This window comes from Stomoxys calcitrans, chromosome 1 (assembly GCF_963082655.1).
Source record: "Stomoxys calcitrans chromosome 1, idStoCalc2.1, whole genome shotgun sequence".
Lineage (NCBI taxonomy): Eukaryota > Metazoa > Arthropoda > Insecta > Diptera > Muscidae > Stomoxys > Stomoxys calcitrans.
Genome location: NC_081552.1, coordinates 122,756,346 through 122,769,185, shown reverse-complemented (window position 1 = coordinate 122,769,185; position 12,840 = coordinate 122,756,346). Strand labels below are relative to the sequence as shown.

Below are 12,840 nucleotides of genomic sequence, written 5' to 3'. Positions count from 1 at the left end.
TAATTTAATAATTTAATTTAACATGAATAAAAGAAAAATGTATTCCATACACCGAAAAAAAAATGTAGCAATATTCATCATTGTAGCAATATTCATCAGCCACCCTGTATGATATCCTTTATATTACTTAGACCATGCAAAAATAGTATACGTATTTACTATATCCCTTCCAATGTTCTATGACTTGTTTTTGTTTTCACATATTACAAGAAAGAAGCTTTACTTTAATCCGATGGCTTACCTTGAGTTCCATCCAATATTTAAACATAGTCTTATTCTATTTATTAAAGAGTCGCGTGATTGATTTACTTGTCAGCGCCCAGCCCTTACCTCTAAAACTAGAACCATGGAATATTGCACAAATGTTGGTCTTGGGTCCATGGCGCGAGATAAGAAGGGATTTCATAAAATTCGTAAATTTAGGTATTAACAAATACAAAAGTGTTCGAAATGGCTGAACTCAACAAATTATTGTTGTTTTTTACTTAAGCATCATTTAATTGTATGAATGCAGTGGCTTGCTATGAGAGCATTCAAAAGGTGAGAGTAAGAGAATAATTAGATGTGCTTGGCGTTGGGCATGTTAAAAGAGAGGGTGTGAGGGTGTTGAATATGGGGCTAGTATATGAGAGTAGGAGAAATAGCAGTTGTATAAGCTTAGTATTTTATATGCTTTACTATTGCAGTGTTAGGGGTGAGTGATATGAGTTACGACGTCATCATTTCATTATAATGTAGAATGTAGCGGGCAGTTGCCAATGTTTTATTTTGACAGCGGGCAAGCAAATCTACCCACAGTATGTGGGAAGTAATAGTTCGGCATTCTATGTGCCGACATTTTTAGTTTATTACATTAAACGGCGGAGATGTTTATAAACGCGAGATGGCCAAAATTATTGTAAACCGCTGATAGTATTTTAATGGTTTTAATATCAATTGAAAGAAATTTTTCTAGAGACGTGAAGTCAAAAAAAAAAAATGGCTAAGCAACAACAACAAAATTTCAAATTAATTCCCAATGATGATTAATGAGTAAGAAGAAAAAATATGACAAATTGGTAAGAACACCTTAAGGCACTATTACACGGCATGTAGTTGTCTTATTACTTGGCACTTTTTGTACTCATATTTAATTTAAAATATTTGTCAACATTGTCAACTTACATACGTTTAATCATTTATGCTATCGCACTTTTATGTTATTTTCGTATGGAATAACCGTAAAATGTGAGCAAAAGCTGATTTTCTTAGAGTAAAAATTGTTAAAATTGTGAAAAGCTGGTTAAATCATAAATTTGTGATAACAATTTAATTTGGGGTTAGGTTGCTTTCATTTGACTGACAACAAAAATAGCTGATTGCTATTTTTTAGCCGTTGCTTTAGGCAACGGAAATTTTAAAAACATCCAAACGTCGAAATAGTTGAAGGATAGGTTATATATATCTACGTATCAGAGAACTGCAGCGTGTACTAAGATTTTCAAGCACACTTGTTCGGCGACTCGATTTATGTCGATGCTCTTGATTGGGTGGATGAACGGAGAGTGATTGTTTTCGTATTTGCTCGACCCGAACATTCAGTTCCAGTCACTTCATTAGTAATCAAACATAAATGTTCGAACTCGCTCGTTTCATTCAGTAACGAGGGATGATCAAACAACCTGTCTTGAATTGAATGAACTTTTTGTTTCTATTTGAGTTTGATTTTGAGAATTGATTGTTCCACGCAGTACCGCACTGCGACACCTATATGGAGAAAAGTTTAACTTGGTATAGTACCACCGCTAAAAATTTTTTCTGATGGTCTCACCAGGATTCGAACCCATGCTTGGGCGTCATAGGCGGACATGCTAACCTCTGCGCTACGGTGGCCTCCTGGAAACTACACACAGTCTGGCCAATACAAAGGTCGGAGCATTTTGGCCGACATTATTAAATCTGACGGTCCACGTAGTGCATCAGCCACCATCGTCATGTGGATAGACGTGATATTCCATTATCAAAAAGACCATACCATAATTGAGTTGGTCCCCAAAAAAAAAAAAAAAAAATAAGAGAGAAAGTTGCTTGATCACGGGCCTCAAATGAGAGGTGGATCGAATCAGAAATTTAAGTATTGTGGGTGTCATTTCCATCGCGAAATCCTCTCGATTATGAGAGGTTTTGGGAGGTTAGTGCGAAGGTAAGTCTATTGAAATAGGCACAATATAAGAGGTTGGGGATACAGATACACAAAGATAGTATATTCTATGTGCCCACACGTATTTCGGAATTTGTTCATAAACCCTAAACATAAACTAGTGTTGACAGCTACTAAGTGCTAAACTGGTACAATCTTCATGGGGAATATTGCACACGTGTACACCATGCTAAAAGTTAAATTAAAAATGTTTTTTGAAAGGTGTACCTGGGGCTCAATAAAATTTTGGTATGACTGTCACCGTAAATTCAATGTTGACTGCATAAGTGGCAGCAGGGGCGGCGAAACGGACCTGGGTATGCTAGTCTATATGTATAAAAGAGTTGCGCGATTTAGTGATCAACGCGTAGCCCAAACGGTTAAAGCTAGAAAAATTAAAATTGGCACACATGTTGGTCTTGGGTGATAGGCGCGTGATATGACGGGATTTTTTGATTTTCGTACGTTAATGTACTAAAAAGTACGAAATTGTAAATGTTTGCCAAGCGTGAACCTAAAGGGCTGGGACAACGAAGCGCGTCTAGAAAAAAATAAGATTTGAGTAAGCGGGAATGCTAGAGACCGATTTTTCGGCGTTTCCACTGCGATCGGTTTTATGCGCCGGAATGATCCAGCTCATCTCTGAAGCTGGGCAATGAATGCATTATAGTTGAGAGCCATAACTAGTTACATACTCAAAATCAGAGTTGCACTAAACACAGTATTGTGTTGTTAGCCAACTGCTCCTATCTGTAAATGAATTTATACATTAAGGGATACAGCTTAGAGCTGGCAAACTGTCGATAGTGCCCCCATTCGATATTTTTGATAGTTTGATTTAAAACTATCGATACTATCGGCTAATTTTCTATAGTCATAATTAATGGAATTTTTCATAAAAAATGCTAATTTGAACAAGAACAGCACACAAACATGCTGTTCAAACAAAACAAAAATTTAAAAAAAACATGACGCCTATAGTAGTTCTTAGCGTATGGTCTATATAAAAAAGAAGAAAAATTAAGTTTTTATAGCCAAAACAGATAGGTTTCTTATCTATAAACATTGCAAATGTTTCGTTCACACATGTGAAATACCTAATAGTACACATAAATATATTCTGGTATTTATAGGGTATTATTTGTTTTTTTATACCCTCCACCATAAGATGGGGGGTATACTAATTTCGTCATTCTGTTTGTAACTACTCGAAATATTCGTCTGAGACCCCATAAAGTATATATATTCTTGATCGTCGTGACATTTTATGTCGATCTAGCCATGTCCGTCCGTCTGTCCGTCCGTCTGTCCGTCCGTCCGTCCGTCCGTCTGTCTGTCGAAAGCACGCTAACTTCAGAAGGAGTAAAGCTAGCCGCTTGAAATTTTGCACAAATACTTCTTATTAGTGTAGGTCGGTTGGTATTGTAAATGGGCCATATCGGTCCATGTTTTGATATAGCTGCCATATAAACCGATCTTGGGTCTTGACTTCTTGATCCTCTGGAGTGCGCAGTTCTTATCCGATTGAAATGAAATTTTGCACGACGTGTTTTGTTACGATATCCAACAACTGCGCCAAGTATAGTTCAAATCGGTTCATAACCTGATATAGCTGCCATATAAACCGATCTTGGGTCTTGACTTCTTGAGCCTCTAGCGTGCGCAATTCTTATCCGATCAGAATGAAATTTTGCACGACGTGTTTTGTTATTATATCCACCAATTGTGCCAAGTATGGTTCAAATCGGTCTATAACCTGATATAGCTGCCATATAAACCGATCTTGGGTCTTGACTTCTTGAGCCTCTAGAGTGCGCAATTCTTATCCGATTGGAATGAAATTTTGCAAGACGTGTTTTGTTATGATATCCAACAACTGCGCCAAGTATAGTTCAAATCGGTCCATAACCTGATATAGCTGCCATATAAACCGATCTTGGGTCTTGACTTCTTGAGCCTCTAGCGTGCGCAATTCTTATCCGATCAGAATGAAATTTTGCACGACGTGTTTTGTTATGATATCCAACAACTGTGCAAGTATGGTTGAAATCGGTCCATAACCTGATATAGCTGTCATATAAACAGATCTGGGGATTTGACTTCTTGAGCTTTTAGAGGGCGCAATTCCTATCCGATTTGGCTGAAATTTTGCATGACGTATTTTATTTTTACTTTCAACAACTGTGTCAAATAAAGTACAAGTCGGTTCATAACCTGATATGGCTGCCATATAAACCGATCTGGGATCTTGACTTCTTGACCCTTAGAGGTCGCAATTATTATCCGATATGCCTGAAATTTTGTACGACGGATCCTCTCATGACCATCAACAAACGTGTTTATTATGGTCTGAATCGGTCTATAGCCCGATACAGATCCCATATAAATTGTTCTCTCTATTTTACTTCGTGAGCCCCAATGGGCGCAATTCTTATACGAATTGGCTGAAATTTTACACAGGTCTCCAACATATAATTTAATTGTGGTCCGAACCGGACCATATCTTGATATCGTTTTAATAGTAGAGCAACTCTTTTCTTATATCCTTTTTTGCCTAAGAATAGATGCCGGGAAAAGAACTCGACAAATGCGATCCACGGTGGAGGGTATATAAGATTCGGCCCGGCCGAACTTAGCACGCTTTTACTTGTTTTTTTATTTTTTGTGCATTCGTTTTTTAATGTGTTTATGTAAATAGTATTCGGATTTTATCTAAACAAAATCGTTAATGTTAATAGTTAAAAAATTAAATTAACGTTTTGCTACTAAATGCTCTATTACACGGTATGTAGGTTTCTTATGACATGTCAAATTTAGCACATGTAAAGTTGTAAGAAAATAACATGAATATCGCTTTTCCAAATAGCACATGTAATATTTTTGGCTTAGAGAGTGCTCTATTTCTCTGACAAAAATATAAAGAAATCAGCTGTTTTTGTTGCCAGTCACAAATTTATGATAACCACCTTCCTCGCAACTTTAATAATTTTCATACATAAAAAAATAAGAGTTGCTCATATTTTTAGGTTATATCATGCGAAAATAACATACAGGTGTGATAGCAAAAATGATGATTCGTATGTAAATTGACAAATTTGACAAACATTTTGAATTACATGTGACAACAAAAAGTGGTATGTCATAAGACAAAGTCTTGAATTTCATGGTCAATTTTGAAAATAAAACTGTATCTTGGTTTAATTGTTGTGTAATCAAATAATTTTTGTTCACAACTAACAGCTTATTGACATTTTTAGACTTCAAACGGGTCATTCTGCCTGAAATTATAGCACTATGACATTATCGAATGGTGAGAGTATCTTTGAGATCTTTTAAAAAGCGGAATTCATCTGTTGTTAACGGCGTAGGAGCCTTTGATGTTGCCAATAAAAATGTAGAGATATATTCGTTCTTCAGCAAGATTCTTTCAATGATACTATCATCTTAAACGGCCAGATTCACAGTATGCGCATAGCAAGGTATGCTTTTATCATAGTGCTGTCATTATCTGTAAATGTAATGTAAACTCTTTTTTAATTATATAGAATTTATCCAACTTGTTTTTTGTTTCGGTGTACAAGTCAACCATATGGACATTCATTAGGGTATTGCGTGATGGTAAAACGAATCGAGGATCCAAGCATTTCACAAATACCCGAAATCCTGTATCCTCAACAATGCTAAATGGTTGAACGTCGGAGGAAATCATCCACATAATGCATTGTCAATTGGTTGAGCTCGTTTTAGATGGTCGAGGAGGTTTGAAGTGTTACCACTAGTCTTATAACATTTTGAAAAGAAAAGACAGCATATTTTCTATATTTTATTTAAAAAGAAAATCCAAACTTCTGAGGACGACTTATTTCTTGTTATTCTTCCTTGTCACATTGGGAATCGATGTTACTATCGCTGCTGACGTTTTCTATGTTCTCTTTGCTTGCGGCTGCATATGAACATTTTAGGAAAAATAAATATATGTTATTTTAAACAATTTTTTTACCATTTGAACCTTTAAGGTACCTGTCCATGCTTGCAGAACTACCATCTTTTTTTTATACCCACCACCGACGGATGGGGGTATATTCATTTTGTCATTCCGTTTGCAACACATCGAAATATCCATTTCCGACCCTATAAAGTATATATATTCTTGATCAGCGTAAAAATCCAAGACGATCTAGACATATCCGTCCGTCTGTCCGTCTGTCTGTTGAAATCACGCTACAGTCTTCAAAAGTAGAGATATTGAGCTGAAATTTTGCACAGGTTCTTTTTTATCCATAAGCAGATTAAGTTCGAAGATGGGCTATATCGGACTATATCTTGATATAGCCCCCATATAGACCGATCCTCTGATTTAGGGTCATAGACCCATAAAAGCTACATTTATTATCCGATTTTGCTGAAATTTGGGACAGCGAGTTGTGTTAGGCCCTTCGACATCGTCCGTCAATATGGCTCAGATCGGTTCAGAATTAAATATAGCTGCCATATAGACCGATTCTCCAATTTAGGCTCTTAGGCCCATAAAACCCTCATTTATTATCCGATTTTGAGAAAATTTGGGACAGTGAGTTGTATTAGGCCCTTCAACATCCTCCGTCAATTTGGCTCAGATCGGTCCAGATTTGGATACAGCTGCCATATAGACCGATCTCTCGGTTTTAGGTTTTGGGGCCATAAAAAGCGCATTTATTGTCCGATGTTGCCTAAATTTGGGACAAAGAGTTAAGTTAAGCCCCTCCACATATTTCTTCAAGTTGGTCTAGATCGATCAAGATTTGCATATAGCTGCCATATAAACCGATCTCTCGATTTAAAGTCTTGGCCCCATAAAAGGCGCATTTTTAATCCGATTGCGATTGAAATTTGACACACTGACTTATGTTATGCTTTTCGACATCCGTGTGGTATATAGTTCAGATCGGTTTATTTTTAGATATAACTACTAAAAAGACCAATATTTTGTTATATACAATTGAACAATAACTTTTACTTATTAGTATCTGGTCCAAATCGGAACATAGCTGCTATGGGGCATAAGGTATGAATTTTGCACCGGATTTTGAGGAAAGGTGGTTCACATATATATCCGAGGTGGTGGGTATCCAAAGTTCGGCCCGGCCGAACTTAACGCCGTTTTACTTGTTAACACTTTTTTAATACCTGAGTCTCAAATAGCATAAAAGAATGAATGAGCGAACACTTGTGCTAGAGATGACATTTTTAGCGATAGTATCGATAGTAAACAAATGAAAGTTCGGCCGGGCCGAATCTTATATACCCTCCACCATGGATCGCATTTGTCAAATTCTTTGAATGACATTTTCAAATAGAAAAACATCAGTCATAGAAAAACACCACCTCCAAAATTTCAGGCAATTAGAGTAATAATTGCGCCCTCCAGAGGCTCAAAAAGTCAAACTGGGAGAACGGTTTATATGGCAGCTACATCAGGTTATCAAAAAATTTTTACCATACTTTGAACAGTTGTTAGAAATCATACCAAAACGACATAAGCAAAATTCAGCCATGTTGGATAAGAATTGCGACCTCTAGAAGCCCAAGAAGTCTAATCGGTCAATCGATTTATATGGCGGCAATATCAAGATATGGACTGATTTAGACCATACTTGACACAGTTGTTGGAAGTCAAAACAAAACACTTTACGCAAAATTTCGCCTAAATCGGATAAGAATTGCGCCCTCTAGAAGCTCAAGAAGTCAAGACCCAAGATCGGTTTATATGGCAGCTATATCAAAACATGGACGGATTTGGCCCATTTACAATCCCAACCGACCTAGACTAATAAGAAGTATTTGTGCAAAATTTCAAGCGCCTAGCTTTACTCAGTGTGTCGAAGTGTTACAAACGGAATGACAAAAAACAAAAAAAAGGGTATAAAAATCACAATGGTGGTAAAATAGTTCTAGAAACACCAGAAACCAAACGTTTAGTACCGTATTTGGAACCATTTGGTACTTTCTTTGCAGATTGAGCTAGAACTTTGGCAATTTACATTTCGGTAAAACTAAGAAATATATCTTGGCAGACGAAATGATTTTTTCCAACTTAGTACTTTTTTGTACGAAATAGTGCGAAAAAGTTTATTTTGGTCTGCAAGGAATGGACATAGGTAGAATTGTAAAACTTGGTAAAAAGGATCATTATCTTGGATTAAAAGGTTAGATAGTAATAAATCGAACTAAAAAGGGAAGAAAACGTAATAATTGTGATGTAATTGGAACTATTTGATGCTTTCTTTTCGGCTTGAGCTGAAACTGTAAAATTTGGAATACAGGCACAATTTGACAGTATATATAAAATGATGAAAGATTTTTTTTTAAGTTCGTACATTTAGGTACTAAAACGTACAAAATTGTACTTGTTTACAGATTGAGCTAGAGCTCTAAAATTTGGGATACACGTACATCCTTAGAATATATACTGGATGACTAGAAGATTTTTTTTGAAATTCGTATATTTAGGTACTACAACGTACAAAATGGTACTTTTTCACGGATTGAGCTAGTGGTCTACAATTTTGGATCAGATACACCTTTACGGTATATGTCGGGTAACATGAATTTTTTTTTGAAATTCGTACATTTGGGTACTAAAACGTGCAAAATGGTACTTTGTTAACGAATTGAGCTAAAGCGCTTAACATGGAATACGGGTACATCTTGGCAGTATATTTAAAGCTACAAGGTAATTGTTTGAAGTTCGTACATTTAGGTACTAAAACGAACAGATTAGTACTTCCTTTATGGATTAAACTAAAGCTCTGTTCTTTGGGATGCAGGTACACCTTGAAAGTATTAATCCTCATGTTAGATTTGTTAAAATTTCATACATTTAGGTACTTAAACACACCACATGGTACTTTCTTTGCGGATTGAGATAGAGCTCTGAAATTTGGATACAGTTACACCATGACAGGATATATCGGGCGTTAGAATTTTTTTTAAATTCGTACATTAAGGTGCTTTACTGTCTTTACGGTTCGAGCTACAGCTCTGAAATTTAAGGCATAAGTACATTTTAACAGAATATATTTGGGCTACTAGAAGATGTTTTCGAAAATTCGTATATTTAGCTACTAGAATCTACATAATGGTACTCTTATTACAGATTGAGCTATGTAACGTGGGATACAGGTCGCAGTATATATTGTGCGAAAAAAATATTTTTTCTAAATTCGGCCATTTAGGTACTTAAACGTACGAAATGAGCGACATCTTTTTACAATGTGGTACAGTTACACATTGAGAGTATTTATCGGGAGACAAAAAGTATATTTACGTACTAAAACGTACAAAATGGAACCTTCTTTCCAGATTAAGCTAACACTCACAAAATTGGGAAACTGTTACAGCCTGACAGGTATATTGGTGGATTAGAAATTTTTTTACTGAAATTCGTACAATCGGATACTAAAACGTACAAAATGGTACCTTCTTTACAGATTGAGCCACAGCTTTCAAACTTGGGATACAGTTGACCATAACAGTATTTATCGAGAGACTAGAAGACACTTTGAAACGCGTACATTTAGGTCCTTAAACGTACAAAAGGCACCTTCTTTACGGATTAAGCTAAAATGTTCAAAATTGGGATACAGTTTTTTATATTTCTTAAATTAGAAAACAAAAACAAAAATACAAGTTTGCTTTTGCTTTTGTTCTAACGGTACTTTTGTCTCATAAGAAGAAATTATGACAACCAAAAAGTCTGCGTTAACTTTGTTTACTTCGAAAGTACCGTTACTTTTTATGATGCTTCTTCTTATTTTTGATCAGTTTCAGCTCATTATCATAACAAGTGATAGTTACACATGTTTTTTTTAATTAATTAATTTGGAAACATGGAAACTAAAGGAAAGGAAATATGCATATCTGAAAGAAAAATACTTATTAAATTGTGAAACGAAGGATAAAGCTTTAGAAATATTGGTGGAAGAACGTATTCTTCTGTCCAGCGCGTAATTAATAATTACAAAGAAACCGGCATTATAACTTCAAAGCCTCGGCCCGGGCGTCCAAAAAAATTATCCGTTAGAGAAGAGCGCAAAGTGATTAATATTTCCAGCAACAACCCTCGTGTAACATCAACCAAAATTGTTGAAAATATTAAAACAATGTTTAAAAAAAGCCTCTGTGTCGAAACTGCCAGAAAAATATTACATAGAGCTGGAATTCATGGAGGAGTTGCTCGAAGAAAGCCGTATATTTCAGTCATAAACAGACAAAAGCGGATTGCATTCGCTAATACTTTCATCAATAAGCCTCCTGAATTCTGGAAACAAATTATTTTCCCCGACGAGAGCAAATTCTGTATTTTTGGCATTAAAGGTCGGCAAATAGTGTGGCGCATGTCCGGGACTGAGCTGGAAAAACAAAATTTAGTTAGAACGGTGAAGCACGGTGGTGGTATGGCTGCTAGTGGAGTTGGTCAATTAGAATTTATTGAGTCCAAAATGGATAAAAGGGGTTATCGCAATATTTTGAAAACAAAATTTGAAACCAAGTGCTGCTAAAATAGGGTTAGCAACGACATTTTAGTTCCAACAAGATAACGATCCAAAGCATACATCGGAGGTTGTTAGGCTTTGGCTTCTATATAACACTCCAAAGCAGCTTAACACACCACCCCAATCACCAGATCTCAACACCATTGAGCATCTTCGGGATCTATTGGAGAAAAAATTCGTCAGCACATTATAATCAGCAAGAAGATGTTACGAAGTGTCATGCAGGCAGAATGGGCGAAAATAACATCTGAGAAAACAGAGAAGTTGGTAAACTCCATGCCAATTAGTGCAGTCTTAAAATAACGTGGTTATCCTACCAAATATTAGGAATGTGTTAATATGTTTTTATTTTGTGTTTAAATAACTCTTTTGTTTATTTTTAATTACTGAACACAGACTTTGTGGTGCTTATATTTATCATATTAAAATCGCTCTAGAGTGCAAGTGCTTACCCAAATTTAGAATTTAATTTTGTTTTTTAATGTTAGGAAAATTAAGAAAAAATATATGTACAATAGTTGATTTGATTTATAATTTTATTTTGTGTTCTTTAACCAATCAGAAAAGTTTGTCAGGTGAACGCAGACTTTATGGGCTATGTGTATATATTATATATATAAAAGAGTAGTGTAAATGACTGATATTCACCCAGAAGAATTAGTCAGCTAATTCTCCTAGACAATGCGATTTAACATCTTAAGACTATTTTTTGTAGAGTTATGCTAAAGCTTATGTCTAAACAGACATTTGAAGCATTGGACGACAACATTGGAGTATTTATTCATGAGATACCGGCTGAAATGTTGGAAAGAGTATGCCATAATTGGACTTAGAAGATGGACCATTTGAGGTGCAGTCACGGTCAAAATTTGCGCGAAATGATCCACAAACATTAAAATATATGGATCGCACTATCGATTCAGATAAAGATTTCATGCATTTATCTGGATTTTATGTGCTTTGTCTTTAAAAACAATAGCTCTTAGAATTTGCCTTTGTTTGATAGTTCGTGCGTTGTTTTGTTTTTTATACCCTCCACCATAAGATGGGGGGTATACTAATTTCGTCATTCCGTTTGTAACTACTCGAAATATTCGTCTGAGACCCCATAAAGTATATATATTCTTGATCGTCGTGACATTTTATGTCGATCTAGCCATGTCCGTCCGTCTGTCCGTCCGTCCGTCTGTCTGTCGAAAGCACGCTAACTTCCGAAGGAGTAAAGCTAGCCGCTTCAAATTTTGCACAAATACTTCTTATTAGTGTAGGTCGGTTGGTATTGTAAATGGGCCATATCGGTCCATGTATAGTCCAAATCGGTCCATAACCTGATATAGCTGCCATATAAACCGATCTTGGGTCTTGACTTCTTGAGCCTCTAGAGTGCGCAATTCTTATCCGATTGGAATGGAATTTCGCACCGACGTGTTTTGTTATGATACCCAACAACTGTACCAAGTATGGTTTAAATCGGTCCATAACCTGATATAGCTGCCATATAAACCGATCTTGGGTCTTGACTTCTTGAGCCTCTAGAGTGCGCAATTCTTATCCGATTTGAATGAACTTTGGAAGAAGTATTTCGTTATGATATCTAACAACTGTGCCAAGTATGGATGAAATCGGTCCATAACCTGATATAGCTGTCATATAAACAGATCTGGGGATTTGATTCCTGAGCTTCTAGAGGGCGCAATTTTTATCCGATTTGGCTGAAATTTTGCATGACGTATTTTATTTTTACTTTCAACAGCTGTGTCAAATAAGGTTCAAATCGGTTCATAACCTGATATAGCTGCCATATAAACCGATCTTGGATCTCTACTTCTTGACCCCTAGAGGTCGCCATTATTATCCGATATGCCTGAAATTTTGTACGACGGATCCTCTCATGACCATCAAAAAACGTGTTTATTATGGTCTGAATCGGTCTATAGCCCGATATAGATCCCAAATAAATCGTTCTCTCTATTTTACTTCGTGAGCCCCAATGGGCGCAATTTTTATACGAATTGGCTGAAATTTTACACAGGTCTCCAACATATAATTTAATTGTGGTCCGAACCGGACCATATCTTGATATCGTTTTAATAGCAGAGCAACTCTTTTCTTATATCCTTTTTTGCC

The 12,840-nt window shown here is 36.1% G+C and overlaps 1 protein-coding gene across 6 annotated transcripts in view; it reads left to right on the top strand.

Moving 5' to 3' along the window:
- The window catches only part of LOC106091696 (muscle calcium channel subunit alpha-1), a 479,054-nt gene that overhangs the window by 177,815 nt on the left and 288,399 nt on the right, over positions 1 to 12,840 (top strand). The gene's annotated exons all lie outside the window — the stretch shown is intronic.